The 17,358-nt window shown below is 45.0% G+C and overlaps 1 long non-coding RNA gene and 1 pseudogene across 1 annotated transcript; both read left to right on the top strand.

The window, feature by feature from the left end:
• Nucleotides 1-6,135: 6,135 nt before the first annotated feature.
• On the top strand, nucleotides 6,136-15,726 carry LOC145723311 (uncharacterized). Its single transcript, XR_014148241.1, has 3 exons — nucleotides 6,136-6,624; nucleotides 14,595-14,690; nucleotides 15,217-15,726. It is a non-coding gene; the product is annotated as an uncharacterized LOC145723311 (long non-coding RNA).
• LOC102737481 (small ribosomal subunit protein uS5 pseudogene) lies at nucleotides 9,497-12,560 on the top strand (annotated as a pseudogene).
• Nucleotides 15,727-17,358: the final 1,632 nt, after the last annotated feature.

The following is a 17,358-nucleotide window of genomic DNA, read 5'->3' as shown; positions in this document are numbered from 1 at the left end:
TTTTTTTTTAAAGATTTTATTTATTTATTTGAGAGAGAGAATGAGAGAGAGAGAGCATATGAGAGGGGGGAGGGTCAGAGGGAGAAGCAGACCCCCCGCTGAGCAAGGAGCCTGATATGGGACTCGATCCCGGGACTCCAGGATCACGACCTGAGCCGAAGGCAGTCGCTTAACCAACTGAGCCACCCAGGCGCCCCAGGATTATTATTTTTTAAAAGATTTATTTACTTATTTGAGAGTGTGAGTGTATGTGAGCATGCACGTACAAGTAGGGGGAGAGGGAGAGAGAGAATCTCAAGAAGACTCCCCACTGAGTGTGGAGCAGACGTGGGGCTCAATCCCACAACCCCAAGATCATGACGTGAGCCAAAACTGAGAGTCAGACGCTCAACCAACTGAGCTACCCAGATGCCCCACCGGCAGGATTTTCTTACTAGCAATATCTACCAGCTGGTGAAACTTTTCCTTTAGAATATCCTTACCAAAAGAGGGTTCCCAGGACTGAGTTAAGGTTTTTGAGACTAGACCTCATCACCATAATCAGTGAGAGGGAAGTCGAAAGGATGTGGCTGAAAAAAACAGTGCTAAAAACTGCAGCCTGGATGCTCATGAAATTTTTCAGAGGGCCTGAGAGCACCAGCTCTCAGGAGTCAAAGATTGCTACATTCTTTTCATACCCAGTGCTGCCTGTGTGAAGTCTAGGAAGGGAGGTCAGAGTTCTCCATGGCCAGACTTCCTGGCTAGCTGCTCATTGATAATGGAGATGAAATTTGTTTGAAGTTCTAAGTCCCAGTATGCAATAATTGCATGAGGACAAACTATGATGAAATTCAAGGGTTTGGCTTGTTTTATTATTGGAAAAAGCTTCCCACTGGCTATTTAAAACAGTGCTGAATAGCAAGTTTATGTTTTAGGCTGCTTCCTTAAACCTACATGTGAAGTTGTCTATAAAAAATGCATAGGGTGATTTTATGCCCAGGAGAGTCTTGGGTTATGCCTCTTGCCCTGGAAAATTTTTAATAGTGACCCCCTTTCATCTCAAATGGTCTCAGTGTGGATGATAAATGATACGGTAGTACTTACATACATAGGACCTAGCACTGAAAATGCTCATAAAACGCACTCACACACACACGGGTAAAAAGCTGTTCCAGCCTTGGGGCACCTGGGTGGCTCAGTCGTTAAGCGTCTGCCTTCGGCTCAGGTCATGATCCCAGGGTCCTGGGATCGAGCCCCGCATCGGGCTCCCTGCTCGGCGGGAAGCCTGCTTCTCCCTCCCCCACTCCCCCTGCTTGTGTTCCCTCTCTCGCTGTGTCTCTCTCTGTCAAATAAATAAATAAAATCTTTAAAAAAAAAAAGCTGTTCTAGCCTTATAATCAGATACAGAGTATCAGACAGGTGTTTGGCTAAAGATGACTTCTTAGTCACCATGCATTCCTCTTCTTGACGTCATCCTTAATTACAGTAATAAAAATTGAGTTCCTCATGCTATCAACTCAAAAGGAGTCAATAAAACTGACACATTAAATAAGTGCATCACACACTCTTTCCTGCATAATTTCATGTTATTGAGCTATTTTAAAGCTGTTTACATCCTACGAGAGATCCCTATTTTATTTTTCCATATATGGAATTAATTAACAAGAGAGTAAATATTTTTACTGCACAGGACATAGAGTACGAATGAGATAGACAGAACAATAAGCCAAAGTCCCATCTCAATATAGGACAAATACTTGAAGAGATACCAAAAAGACTGAGCAGTAAGCAATAGAGCATAATCAACATTGTGAACAATTATGCAGAGGAAGGAACAATTTCTCCTGTTTTAGATTCTTGGAGATTTGAACTGGGCCTTGAAGTTGGGGTGGGGATGAGATGGCATTCCCAGCAGGTGAGGACAACAGAAACAGAGGCCTTTAAGTGGAAAAATACAAGTTGTTTCGGGGCGCCTGGGTGGCTCAGTCGTTAAGCGTCTGACTTCGGCTCAGGTCATGATCCCAGGGTCCTGGGATCGAGCCCCGCATCGGGCTCCCTGCTCCGCGGGAAGCCTGCTTCTCTCTCTCCCCCACTCCCCCTGCTTGTGTTCCCTCTCTCGCTGTGTCTCTCTCTGTCAAATAAATAAAATCTTAAAAAAAAAAAAAATACAAGTTGTTCCGTCTGGAGAAGAGTCCAAGTGGAGAATCGGCAGGAGAGAAGATGAAAAGGTAGATAGGGCTCGTGATAGATGGCAGTTAATGCCTTCATCTGAGTTCATGGCCTCATCTCAGCTGCCTGAGTATTTGGACTTCCTAGCACAGTATATAGCGTGCTGCAGGCATCTGCATATCACCTGCATAATTTTGAACCTATCTCTTTATTACCTGGTTATTATTAATAGTTTCATTAAACTCACCCACTTTTTAAATTACATACCTTCTTCTGCCTCATACTAAATCAGTGGTTCTCAACTGGGGGCAAGTTCACCCCCAACCCGGGACATTGGCAATATCTGGAGGTGTTTTTTGGTTGTCACAACTGAAGAGAGTGCTGCTAGCATTTAGTGGGTAGAGGCCAAGGGTGTTGCTGGACAGGACAGCCCCCACAACGAAGAGTCATCTGGCCCCAAATGTCAGTAGCGCTGAAATGAGAAACCCTGAACACCTGAGCAATAATGTCTGTGATATTATAGGCTTGATGTGCTGGTTATATTTTATTCTACTTTACATGAAAATAATGTCACAACTATTAAACTTTAAAATGTTCTTCCCTGTGCTACTTGATTCAAACAGATATTTGTACACCCACATTCACTGCAGCATTATCCACAATAGCCAAAAGGTGCAAACAACGCAACTGTCCTTTGACGGATGAATGGATAAACAAAGTGTAACATAGGCATATTATGGAATATTGTCCAACCTTCCAAAGGAAGAAAATTCTGACCCATGCTCTACCATGAGTGAACCTTGAAGACATTACGCTAAGTGAAATAAGCCAGTCACAAAAGGACAAATGTTGCATGATTCCACTTATAGGAGGAACCTAGGAGAGTCACATTCATGGGGACAGAAAATAGAATAGTGGCTACCAGGGACTGGGACGGGGGGTAATGGGTTGTTATGTGAAGGGTACAGAGTTTCTGTTTTGCAGGATGAAAAAGTTCTGGCGTTGGAGGGTGGTGATGGTTGTACAATGATATGAATGTGCTTAATATCACTGATTGTACATTTAAAAGTGAGTGAGAGGGTAAACTTTATATTTTGTATATTCTACCACAATAAGAAACGTTAAGCTTTTTCTCAAGATCACCTGTGATACATCTCAACCTGCTTTCAAAAACATGAGGCCTAGCTCACAGTAGATGGTAACATTTGTTGAATGAAATGGAAAGGAGTTAGATTTATCTTCTTCTAAGCCATAAGAAGGAATTGAAGAACATGTGCTTTAGAAGTGGAAATATCTGAATTTAAATTCAGCCTGTGGCATTTATTGGTTGTGTTCTCTCAGGGAAGTGAACTAAGACTTTATGAGTCTCGATTTCTTCATTTATAGAATAAAGAAAATAATGCCCATCTCATAATGTTGGAAAATGACATAATGTGCATGAAATGCTTAATTACAGTATTCAGTATATTGTTTGTACTCTATGAATGATAACTATTGCTATTATTATTATTTTTTTAACAGTTTTATTGGGATATAATTCACATGTAATTTACCTATTTACCTATTTAAAGTATACAATTCAACAGGTTTTCATATATTTACAGAGTGTGCAACTATCACCACAATCGATTTTAGAACATTTTTATCACCCCAAAAAGAGTCCCCTTGTCCACTAGAAGTCACTCCGCATTTCCCCCAAACACAAGCCCTCCAGCTCTAGACAACTCAGTCATCTACTTTCTGTCTTGATAGGCTTGCCTATTCTGGACATGTCATGTAGATGGACTCATACAGTATGTGGTCTTTTTACGACTGGCTTCTTTCCCTTAAAATAATGTTTTTAAGGTTCATCCGCATTGTAACATGTATCCATATTTTATTCCTTTCTTTTTAATTGAGTTGTAAGTGTTCTTTATATATTCTAGGTACAAGTCCTTTATCAGATACATGATTTGCAGATACTTGCTCCCATTCTGTGAGGTGTCTTTTCATATTCTTAATGGTGTCCTTGGAAACACTGAAGTTTTTAATTTTGATGAAGTTCAGTTTACCTATTTCTCTTTGTGCTTCTGTTGTCATACTGAAGAAAGCTTTTCCTAATCCAAGATCCATGAGGATTTACTCCTGTATTTTCTTCTAAGGGTTTTCTAGTTTTAGCTCTTACGTTTAGGTCTATGATCTCTTTTGACTTAATTTTTGTGTCATGTGAGGAAGAAGCCCAACTTCATTCTTGTGCATGTGAGTGTCCAGTTTGTCCAGCACCATCTACTGAAAAACACTTCTTTTCCTATTGAATGTCACACTTGTCAAAAATCAGTTGGCCAGAGATGTATGGGTTTGCTTCTGGGCTCTCAGTTCTAGTTCTCTGATCTATATGTCTCTCATTAGGTCAGTATTACACTCTCATGATTACTGTAGCTTTTGCGGTAAGATTTTAAAAATTGGTAAGTGTGAGTCCTCCAACTTTGTTCTCTTTTTTCAAGGTTGTGTTGCCCCTCTGGGTCCTTTAAAGAATTTTTCATTTCAGTTATTGAACTTTCTGACTCCAGAATTTCCATTGGTTCTTTTATAAATTCTCTTTACTGAGATTCTCTCCTTAATGAGACACTGTCATTAGACCTCTCTTTACTTCTTTAAACAAGGTTTCCTCTGGGATCGAGTCCCACATTGGGCTCCCTGCTCGGCGGGAAGCCTGCTTCTCCCTGTCCCACTCCCCCTGCTTGTGTTCCTGCTCTCGCTATCTCTCTCTCTGTTAAATAAATAAATAAAATCTTAAAAAAAAAAAAAAGAACAAATGTTTCTTTGGGGCGCCTGGGTGGCTCAGTTGGTTGGGCGACTGCCTTCGGCTCAGGTCATGATCCTGGAGTCCCGGGATCGAGTCCCGCATCGGGCTCCATGCTCAGCGGGGGGTCTGCTTCTCCCTCTGACCCTCCTCCCTCTCATGCTCTCTGTCTCTCATTCTCTCTCTCTCAAATAAATAAATAAAATCTTTAAAAAAAAAATAAACAAGGTTTCCTCTATTTCTTTGACCATATTTATAACAATTGCTTTGAAGTCTTTGTCTGCTAAGTCTGACATCTGAAACCTCACAAAGGCAGTTTCTGATACCTGATTTTTTCTTGTATAATAGGTCATACATTCCTGTGTCCTGGCATGTATCACAGTATTCTTTGAAAACTGGATATTTTAAGTAACTTTGGATAGATTCCTCCCTACTCTGGGGCTTGTTGTTGTTGTTTGCTTGCTTGTTCAGTGACTTGGCTTGACTGTTGTAGTGAAATCAATTCCCTCATAGTGTGCACTCTGATGTCACTCCTCAGAGGGTACAGCCTTGGATATGTGCCCAGTCTCTGGGATGACAGTGGTCTTAACAAGACTTTGTCTCTTGGGGCGCCTGGGTGGCTCAGTCGGTTAAGTGTCCAACTTTGGCTTGGGTCATGATTTCAGCGTCCTGGGATCAATCCCCATGTCAGGTTCCCAGCTCAGTGGGGAGCCTGCTTCTCCTTCTCCTTCTGCCCCTCCCTCTGCTTGTGCTCTCTCTCTCTCAAATAAATAAAATCTAGAAAAACAAAACAAAACCCAACAAGACTTTGTCTCTTTACCTGATTTCTCTGTTAAGCCATCTGCCTCCTTTGGTATCACATCCAGCTGTTAGCCTCCCCCAGATGCTGGCTGGTTACTCTACTGGGTTTAACATTGTCCTGGGGCATAAACTCCTCCACACTCTTGTCCAACTAAATCTGGGCCCCTTTCCAGGGGTAGTCTACGAGGCTTATTCCAGCCAAGAGGGCTCTCCATACTGTCTCTTTCCCTGGTTCTCTCTAGTATACATCTAGCTAGTCAGCAGTTTAACTTCTTGCTCAAATGGAGCTCCCAGACTCCTCTTAGCTGTTTACCAACAACATTTCCATTGTTTTTGAGACTAGTCTATTCTTGAAGTTCCCCACACTGTATTCCAAATAAAGTCAGTTTCCTTGGGGTGAGCTTTGGAGCTCTCTGTTCTTATGGCCTGCTTCTCCTCCTAGGCAAAACCACTGCTCCAGAACATGGGGAGCATGGGCAGGGACAATGGCCTTCTTCTCTTAGAGCGACGACAATGCTTTATGAATAGAGTGCTGGACAAGGGCAATAGACTCTACTGTTGTCGGCTTGCCTCCCCTCCCCCCCCCCGAATATCTACCCTGTGAGCAAGCTGGGGCCAAAGGTGATTGAGGCCCCAGTATTTTCAGCCTGTGATGCCTGGGGTAGAGATTATGTCCTGTGAATGGGAGCAAGGTAGAGGCGATGAGCACCAGTCCTCTCAGCCAATCTTGCTTGGAATAGAGCTTTTGCAACATGAGGCTGGAGGGGATGAGAAATGCTGGCAGCCTGCCTCTCTGGGGGACACTGAGAGCCGAGGGAGGAGGGAGCCCTGTGTTCTTGGCTTCACCTGCCCAGAGTGGAGCTTCCACCACACCGAGCTGGGACAGGAGAGAGGTAAGGAGAGGTTCGAGGCTCAAATGTCGCTGACTCTCACTGTTCTCACCGAGATTTAGTGAATTTTCTTGAATAAAATTTCTTAATTTGCTCTGTGCTCTTAAGATGGCTTTCAGAGACTGTGAATTGTTATGGTTTGGGTTTTGATTTTTTTTTTTTTATTTTCACCAGTTACTGTTGTTTCCCTGTGGAGAGGGTTCATGGAGCAACTCATGCCACCATTCCAGAAGTCAGGCGCCCTGTTGTGATGATTTATCATGAGGCAGTACTTTAGTTAGTCTGGAGGTAGTGTTCAGGGTAATATAGAAGTAGGAGAGACTGACACCAGGTGGAAGAAGTGGTGGGCACCGAACCGGCTCAGACGGAAAGTGATAAAGATCTGAATGTGACAGAGGGAGTAAAAAGGACAAGAGTGGGTGTGGGAACAGCCAGATTCATCAAGACCTCCCTGCAGATTAAATCTGGGGTGCCCGGAGGGGAGGGAAGGGTCAGAGAGGATTCCAAGGTGATTCTGTTATGGAAGAGGATGTGCTCTCTTGAGACGGCGGTAGCAGATCTATTCAAGGGAAAGGGCAAATAGTGCATTGTGACCAAGAAAGTAGGACTGGAGAGTAGGCGAAAGGTCGAGCTTTCTATTTGTAGACAGGAATTTTGCCATCACACGTTTTGTGTAACACTTCGCAACGGTGCCCACACACAAGATAGCAGAAGTCACGAGAATAGAAAATTCCAGAGAAAGAGAAAAGCAGATCAGGTCACCTTAAATGTGGGAGAACAGAACTCTTAGCAGGCAGGAGTGAGGGAAATTGAGAAGGTACCGCTGGAAAGGTAGAAATCATGAGAGCTAATGCTTATTAACCCTGACTAAGAGCCAAGCACGGTTTTAAAAACTTTATATGTTTTCTTATATTTAATCCTCGAAGTAATGCCACAGCGTTAATGATAATTACCCTCATTTTACAGATCAGAAAACTGAGACCAGAGAGTTGAACCAATGGGCTCACACAGGTGGTATGCGATAGAGCCCAAATTAAAACCTAAGCAGTCAAGGACATACATAACATTCATTCCCAAGTGTGCGCCCAAAGAAACGTGCATATGGCAATGTTCGTGGTGGGGCTGTTTGTAATAGCCTAAGACTGTAAATAGCCCTCATGTCCATTAACACTAGAACGGATACACAAATTGTGGCATCTTCATATTCAATGGAATATTTTTTTTTCTTTTTTTTTTTTTAAAGATTTTATTTATTTATTTGAGAGAGAGAGAACACATGAGAGGGGATAGGGTCAGAGGGCAAAGCAGACTCCCTGCTGAGCAGGGAGCCCGATGCAGGACTCGATCCAGGGACTCCAGGATCATGACCTGAGCCGAAGGCAGTCGCTTAACCAACTGAGCCACCCAGGCGCCCTCAATGGAATATTTTACAACGGTGAATGAAAAACCCATTGCTAGAAGCAGCAACACGGACATAATGTTGGGCAAAAGAAGCCAGTCACAACAGAGACCGTGTTGCATGATTCTACTTATATTGAGGCAGAACGAATCTATAGTGTGAATAAGTCAGGTCACCTCTGTGGGATAGTAGAGACCAGGAGAGGGCATTAGGAGGGGGTCCAGTAATGTTCTGTTTCCTGATCTGGGTGGTGGTTACACAGGTGTGTTCATTTATGAAATCTCACCAAGCCGCACACTTACAGATCATGTACTTTTCTGTGGATAGGTAATACTTCACTACAAAGTCTAAGACAAAAGAAAGCAGAAGGGAATGAGGCCATATGATTAGAGGACATACCCTTTTAACCAAAGAACTGTCAAGATAACAGCTGCACTGTTTCCTCTTCAACGAGTAAAATGCAAAGAAAAATGCAGAGGGGAATTCCACGAAATTATACATTTAAAAGAAATTTAAGAGGCAAATTGACCAAATGCAACATATGGGACTTGTTAGCATCCTTATTAAGACAGACTGGAAAAAAAAAGTAATGAAACCATCAGAGACTTTGAACACATTGCATCTCAGATGAGATATTAAGGTATTGTCGATTTTAGGTCTATTAATTGTATTGTGATGATTTTTAAATGGCTGTATATTTCAGAGGTACATATTGACATGTTTATGAGTGAATTGATGTGACATTTGGGATTTCCTTCAAAATAATGTGGGTGTGAGTATAGAGATGAAACCAGATTGGCCAGGAGTTGATCACTGTTGAAGGTGGGAGGTGATTACCTGGGTGTCACTGTACTATTCTCTCTACTTGCATATATGTTTGAACATTTTTTTAAATAAAGATTTTATTCACCTATTTGACAGAGAGAGAGAGAGAGCACAAGCAGGGGGAGCGGCAGGCAGGGGGAGAGGGAGAAGCAGGCTCCCCACTGGGCAGGGAGTCTGACGCGGAACTCGATCCCAGGGCCCCGAGATCATGACCTGAGCCAAAGGCAGACGCTTCACCGACTGAGCCACCCAGGCACCCTGTAAATAAGAAGTTTTTTTGGGCGCCTGGGTGGCTCAGTTGGTTAAGCGACTGCCTTCGGCTCAGGTCATGATCCTGGAGTCCCTGGATTGAGTCCCGCATCGGGCTCCCTGCTTGGCAGGGAGTCTGCTTCTCCCTCTGACCCTCCCGACCCTCCCCCCTCTCATGTGCTCTCTCTCTCAGTCTCTCTCAAATAAATAAATAAAATCTTTAAAAAAAAAAAAAAGAAGTTTTTTTTAAAAAGAAGAAAACTTACATTCAGTGTGCCCGCAAAGTAATTGATGTCCATGGCTCCATATTTTTAAGTTTGTATCTGCACTAAGATGGACAGAGGAGAGCTCAGGTGCACGGTCACGGATACCAAGGGAGGAGGGAATGTTCTTGTGGCGCCCATGGCTGAGGTACTGCTTCTCCCCCCACTGCACCACTGTCACAGTTCTGGCCCAGGTCACCATGACCCCCAGTCACTGCCACACCTAGCAGTTGGTTTCCAGCCCCCCTACCTGACTTCTGGGTAGCCTGGGACTAGTGGCAGGCACCCCTGCTTTCCCCTGCCTCCCCATCAGGCTGCACTACAGACCCTTCTTCCCGCGGCTGACTCAGCCATGCAGTCTGTCCTCAGGCCTCTACTCTTCTCCCCCATACACTCCTCCCAAGTGGTTTCAACCCCTCCTAGTAGCTTCAGTTGCTGCCAGGCTGTCTTTCTGAAATGCTACTTTGCTCACCTGATTCCCTCGCTAAAACCCAGGAGCAGCTTCCCATTCCCCAGTGACCACGTTCTAACTCTTCGTAGAGGCACAGGAAGGCTTTCAGCATCTCTCTGCTCCTCTACCTCCTTTCCAACTACCTCCCAGCCTTCCTCCTCCCATTCGGCTTCACACCTTCCATGTCCACCAGTTACATCACCGACACTTCTGGAATGTGCCATGCTATTTCTTGCTCCCAAAACTCTGACTCCATCTGGAATACCTACCTATAGACTGCCTCACCTGGAAAACTCGACTCATCTTTGGGACTCTGCTACAGGGTCATTTCATGGGTAAAGCCTTTCCTCATCTTCCTGTGGAGTTCATTCATTCAGTCAATCATTCATGAATTCATTCAAAAAATATTCAGGCTCAGGGCCCTGTGCTAAGGTTGGGTGCTGAGGTCAAGAACCCATGTAGTTCACACTTTATGTCATGGCTCTTATCTCACCAATAGGATTGACTTATATAATAGCCCCTAGCCACTCCTACCCCTTCACCCCACCTCTTGAGGTCAAAGATAGTGACTTACTCATCTTTATACCCCAGTGATAGTAGGCATTGAAGATGTTTGCTCAGTTGAACTAAAGGAGAACAGTCACTGAGAAAAGGACTTTGGGTTTGACTATTCACTCTTGCTTATCTTTGGGTGTCTATGTGGTAAAGTTCAGGATCAAGGGTAGACAGAATAAGCCCTTTCCCCCTTGGAAACACGATGGCAGCAAGATTGAGTGATGGGGGTGGTCAGAGTATTTTAAAAGGCATTGGGAAGAGCCAGTAGGAAACAGACTTCAGACACTAGTGAGGGGCGCTTGGCTGGCTCAGTGTGTGGAGCCTGTGACTCTTGATCTCGGGATCGTGAGTTCGAGCCCCAAGTTGGGTGTAGAGATTACTTAAAAACAAAATTAAAAAAAAAAAAAAGATGCTAGTGAGAGGAGGCAACCATCCAGAAGCAAAATGACAAAGAAGATAAGGTTTGCCATTTTTGGTGGTGGTGGGATGGGAGGGTGGGCCTTGGACAGGCCCAGAGACAGCAGCGATAAAAAGGGGAGTAGTTGTCACAGCCCCCTGGAGTGGCTGTATCAGGCCAGATCCTTTGCACCTTGTTTTTTTGTTGTTGCTTATTTTTATTTATTTTTAAGTGATCTCTACACCCAACATGGGACTCAAACTCATAACCCTGAGAACAAGAGTGATGTGCTCCTCCACCTGAGCCAGCCGGGCGTCCCTACATCTTTATTTTACTTAATTCTCACAGTGTTCATGTTGGAATGAGGAGATGGTTCAAAGTGTGTCAGTGACTCTCCGCCCTGGCTACACGTCAGAATCACCTGAGGAACGTGTAAAAATGTGATTCTGGGTCTCCCAGCTTTTCTGGTTTAATCTGATCACTGGCATCTGATTTTTTAAAGTCATTCAGGTGATTCTATTATACAGTCAGAGGGAGAGCAAACATAAGGAATCTGTCAGCCCACTTGCTGGGATGGAATTTAACTCCTGTGGGCCTGATTCCGAAGCCTACACATCTCCCCCTAGAGCTGTGCTTCTCAAGGTGTGGTCTCTGGACCGTTAGAATTGCAGACCCTCAGTCCTCACCCCACACCTCCTGAATCAGAATCTGTGTTTGGCAAGACCCCTGTGTGCTTCATCCATGCATTAGAGTTTGAGAAGCATTGCCTTAAACCTCTAGTTCCCAAATGTGGCAGACAAACAGCATCAACTCTGGAGCTTTTGGTTTTGAAGTACAAATACTCAAGGTGCCTGGCTCAGTAGGAAGAGCGTGCGACTCTTGGTCTTGGGATCATGAGTTCAAGCCCCACATTGGGCGTAGAGCTTACTTTAAAAAAAAAAGGTACAGATTCCAGCTTTGCCTCCAAGAAAACACCAAATGGCCAAAGGCGCTGGTGCTGTGCTTGGGCCCTGGCGGGGGGGGCCCTGGCTGGGGGGCCCTGGCTGGGGGTGGGGCTCGGCCCAGAGCTGGGAGCTGCAAGGCTGAGGACCAGGAGCGGTTCCCCATCAGCAAGCTGGGTCAATGACAAGAAGGACAAGAAGATCAGGTCCCTGGAGGAGATTGATCTCTTCCTGCCCATCAAGGAATCTGGAGATCACTGACTCTTTCCCGGGGACATCCCTCAAGGATGAGGTCTCGAAGACTGTGCAGAAGCAGACTCGTGCTGGTCAGCGGCCCAGGTTCAAGGCGTTTGTTGCCATCGGAGATTATGTTGGTCTGGGTGTTCAGTGCTCCAAGGAGGTAGCTGCAGCCATCATCGTGGCCAAGCTTGCCATCATCCCTGTGTGGTGGGCAAGGCTCCCGGGGGAACAAGATGGGCAAGCCCCACCGTGGCTCACGCAAGGTGATCAGCCGCTGTGGCTCTGTGCTGATGAGCCTCATCCCCGATACCAGGGGCACTGGCATCATCTCTGTGCCCAAGAAGCTACTGATGATGGCCGGTATTGACGATGGCTACCCCTCAGCCACGGGCTGCCCTGCCACCCTGGGGAGCTTTGCCAAGACCCCTTCTGGTGCCACTCCCCAGACCTACAGCTCTCTCGCCGCTGACCTCTGGAAAGAGACGATGTTCACCAAGTCTCCCTATCAGGAATTCACCGACATCTTGTAAAGACCCACACCGGAGTCTCCGTGCAGAGGACCCAGGCTCCACCTGTGGCCACCACACAGTTTTATCCAAGAAAAATTCAAGTGAATTAAAGCCTCTTAAAAAAAAAAATAGGGGAGCCTGGCTGGCTCAGTCAGTAGAGCATGTAACTCTTGATCTCGGGGTCATGAGTTCAAGCCCCACATTGGGTGTAGAAATTACTTTAAAAAAAAGAAAATCTTTAAAAATAAATAAATGAATTTTTAAAAAACCACACACACAAAGTACAAATTCTCTAGGTATCCCACCCAGGGTTCAAATTCATTAGGCTTGAGGTCATGCCTATGTTCCTTCTTTAAAAACCCCCCGTAGGGGCACCTGGGTGGTCATGGTTCTGGGGTCCTGGGATCGAGCCCTGTGTCGGGCTCCCTGCTGGGGGGGACCCTACCTCTCCCTCTCCCCCTGCTTGTGCTCTCTCTTGCTATCTCTTTCTCTCAAATGAATAAATCTTTAAAATTTTTTTTAAAAAAATTAAAAAAAAATAAAATGAAACCCCCTGGTAAATCTGATGGTCAGTTAATTTTAGGGACTATTCCACTCCATGATGTTGCCTCTCTGTAGAAGGAATTTTCTGAGTATTCTTTTCCAAGGCACCTCAGAAGGTTGCCTAAGTTGGCCAGATTTGACAAGTGAAAATACAGAGCATCCAGTACAATTTGAATCTCAGAGAAACAGGAAATAAATTTTTGTGTAAGAATGTCCCAAATATTGCTTGGAATATACTAGTTATAATTATTTTAAATAGTAAAAATTTTAAATTTAGAGTATTTACTAGTAAAAAAAATTAAATTTAGTAAATTTGGTCAATTTAAATTTGGTAAAAATTGCTAAAAAAATTATTGTTTATTATTTAAATTCAATTTAAGTTCAAATTGAACTGGGTGTTCTGAATTTTTTCTGGCAACCCTACTCACAACAGTCCCGGAGTTTCAAGGAGAAATTCGGCATAAATTTAGGGAGGGGAGGATGAGGCAGAGCTTGCCAGGACATCCACAGTGAATGGAGAATGAATAGGTGAATATAAAAAACACTGTGTCATGTTCTCTCAGTCAGCTTAAGCTAGGTTACGCCTAAGGCTGCAGAAAAATGACTCTGACATCTCAGTGGCTCACAACCCCAAAGGTTTATTTCTTGCTCGCATTACATGTCCATAAAGGTCAGCTGCATCTCCTCTTCATTCTGTGACTAAGGCTCATGGGAGACTTCTAAAACTAGAACATTCCTGGCCTCATGGAAACGGATAAAAGAGAATGGTTGACCACAGAATGATTCTTAAAGCTAGGATGACCAAATGTCCCATTTTGTCCAGGACTAAGCGTTCCTGGGACCTAAGACATCAGCCCTAAAACTAGAGTAGTCCTGGACAAATCAAGATGTTTAGCCACCCTAATACAGCTTCTACTTGGAAGTGACTCTGGTCACTTGTGCTCACATGCCATTGGCCAAGAGAGTCACATTACCAACTTTGTCATCAATGGGACGAGCACTTAAAAGCCTCCAGTAGTGAGGGACCCACAGAGAGGGGCAATTAATGTTTTTAATACTAATACAATCTTCCACAAAAAAGCAGGTTGGGAAAACCTCACAGTCCTCTCTTTAGGAAGAATATAGAACAGGAAGGACCTCCAAGATGTCAGAGCCAAGGGCCATGAAGGACAACAGCCTAAGGATCTCCCCTCTCCCTGGGAGCAGGACTAGGACCTGATCAAGAAACACTCCCTACACCCAGGATCGGTAGCAGCCCAGGGGAATTTCAAGATTTCCACAGACCAGTGACTACTATGTTCCCCATTCTTTCCTTTCTAAATGGATTGGGATTACTCCATCCCTGTTGCTCCTTTGTTCATGGAAAGGAATGGATAAGGCCTTTTAGTTCTAGATCTCCAGATCTAGAGGAACCACATCCAGACCTGATGTATCATGAAATGCTGGGCTTAAAGTCTGGCGCCATGTTTAGATGAGAATTTAAGTTGTCTCCTGAGAAGAGTGAGTTTGTTTTGCAGAAAAGAGGGAAACAAATATTTGCGAACAATGGGGAATACTAGAGTAGATTGTGTTATTATCCAAAATATTTGTTGTTTCTCCAGGGCTACTTCCTTTGGGATCCCTACCTATATAAGGATTATATTTGCAACCCCACTGATTTTAGGCTTAGTCTTGTGACTTGCTTCGGCCAACAGAACGTAAGTAGAACTGACGCAGGTCACTTCCGAGCCAGAGTTTGAAGAGCCAGCCCCTGGCCCACCATCTTCTCTTTTCCTTCTGCCCTGAGATTAGCCATGTTCCAGACAGAGGTTGCTCCTTCAGCCTGGATCCCAGAGCAGAATAGCTGCCACTCCAGACCAACTATGTAGTATGAGTGAGAAGTAAGTGCTTGTAGATGTAAAGCTGCTGAGATGTTGGTGATGTTTGTAACCATAGCATAACTAAGCCCATCCTGCCAGGTACAAAAGCAAATGAGCAATATCACCCAAGAAGACCTCTGTATGATTCTGTTTTTGCCAAATTTGCAAACAGGCAAAGCCGAAGAGTATATTATTTAGGAATACACTTGGGGTGGCAAAATTATAAAGAAAACAAGAGCACGATTAACGCAAAATTTAGGGGAGTGCTTGCTTTTGGTTGGGGGTCAGGGAGACATAAAATTATAGAGTTCTAAACTATTCCTGTTATATTTTCTCCTTTGTGTGTGAATTATGCAACCTAAAGAAAAAGAAAGCAAAAGCACGGCAGATTGTGTTTGCCAAAGATGGACACAGTAACTCCTGTCGACGTGTTCTTTTGGAAACTTGCCACTCTCCCACGCCTTGGCCCTGGGCAACTATATGACTGCCTCCATCAATACATTATGGCAGGAGCGATGCTCTGTGCCTCCTGAGACCAGATCATGAAAATGCCATGTACTTGTGCTTTGCTTTCCTGGACACTTTCTCTTGGATCCCAACGACCAGCCCAAACTAGCCCATATGGAGAGACCACGTGTAGGTGTTCTCTGGCTGACAGCCCAGCTGAGGTTCCCACCAACAGCCAGCATCAAATGGCCGGACATGTGAGTGAAGACACCTCCAGATGACTCCAGCCCCCAACCACTGAGACACCCTCCAGCCTTCCAGTCTTCCCAGCGGAGGCCCCAGACATCAGGGAGCCAAGCCACCTCTGCTAGGCCCCGTCTTAACTGCTGACATGCAGAATGCACAATAAAATGGTTGTTTCATGCCACTAAGTTTTGAGGCTGTTTGTCATGGAGCCATTGCTAATTGACACAGTTAAAACACGCACACACATTTTGAAAACTGTTTCAATTCCATACTACAAATATCTCTCCCTGGGCCCTCCTAAAATGAGTTTGTGTATGTAAGGTGCCAGGCTGCCCACAGAATGCCCTGCAGGGGAAGCAGACAAAACAGACCACCAAGTCTAGGGCCAGGGTCTTTGAGAAGGAAATTCTCTCTTATTCCGTGGTGAAGGAGGTGGAAGCTTATTTAGTAGATGTGACCAGAGAGTTGCCCTGAACTATGATTCTTGCACTCTCTTCCTTACTCATTTACAAATTAATTCATTCATGAAACAATTGCAGGTCACCCAGAGTGCAGAGCCCAGGGAGCCATGGGTAGTTTGGCTTACCTTGGTGGTCTGGAGACTCAGAGCCATGGGGCCACGACCTGGGTGAGTTCTCCATCACCTGCAAACCCGTGAAGCACTGTGCGTCCTGGGCATGGGAGCCCCCCTCACTCCTCCCGCCTTACCTCCCCTCAAGTCGCCTGCTGGGCTAACAAAACAGACTTCTCTAATAAAACTAAGCAAAACAAACCTCCCTCCTTGGCCCTACAGAATCTGGAGTGGAAAGAGTTGTGACTCTCAAGACCTTTTGCCTCTTTATTATTCAGAGCCCAAACTCCCTGAGTCCTGTGACCTCACAAGTGCCCAGCCACATTTTCCGGAGGGCAAGGCATCCGGAGGAGGGATGACAACCACAGCTGGGCATGTCACTGTCACTGTGTCCTCAGGAGCTCGGCTGCGGACACCAGAGGGAAACACTTCACCCTGGGTTTTGCTCAGTCTCTCTGCTGGCCTGCTGGCTCTCTTGGACTGCAACAAAGAGGTCTCACTCAGTGGCTCAGCACATGTGTGTATCCAGCACTCCTGTTGTGGATTTGGCTCCGGAAAGGGGTCTGGCACCTCCTGGAAAGGATATAGGGCAGGAGGATGGCTTGCTGAGAAGAATGCCCAGGGTAGGGCGCCTGGGTGGCCCAGTCTGTTAAGTGTCTGCCTCGGGCTCAGGCCATGATCTCAGGGTTCTGGGATTGAGCCCCGCATGGAGCTCCCTGCTCAGAGGGGAGTCTGCTTGTCCCTCTGCCCCTCCCCCTGCTCGTGCGTGCTCTCTATCTCAAATAAATAAATAAATAAATAAATAAAATCTTAAAAAAAAAAAAGTATTGTGTCCTCCGAAAAGATATGTTCAGGTCCTCACCCCTGATATCTGTAACTTTATTTGGAAGTAGGGTCTTTGTAGATACAATCAAGTTAAGATGAGATCACACTGGGTTAGGGTGGACCCTCGATCCAATGACAGGTGTGTTGGGTGTGGAGATTACTTAAAAAAAAAAAAAAAAACTTAAACGAGAAAGGAGAGGAAATTTTGGGTAGAGAGACACAGGGAGGCATAGGGAAATAGGTCCTGGGACAACAGAGGTGGGGGTTGGAGTGATGCACTGCGAGCAACACTAAGGATGGCCAGCAAATGCTAGAAGTTAGGAGGTGGGGAAGAGATTCTCCCTCACAGCCCTCGGAAGGGACCAATCCTGCCCAAACCTGGAGTTTAGCCATCAGGACTGTGGGAGAATAAAGTTC

The sequence above is a fragment of the Leptonychotes weddellii genome, chromosome 9, assembly GCF_054177405.1.
Source record: "Leptonychotes weddellii isolate Sample4059 chromosome 9, ASM5417740v2, whole genome shotgun sequence".
NCBI classification, from domain to species: Eukaryota; Metazoa; Chordata; class Mammalia; order Carnivora; family Phocidae; genus Leptonychotes; species Leptonychotes weddellii.
The sequence above is the reverse complement of the archived record's forward strand: the minus strand, read 5'-3'. Positions and strand labels throughout refer to the sequence as shown.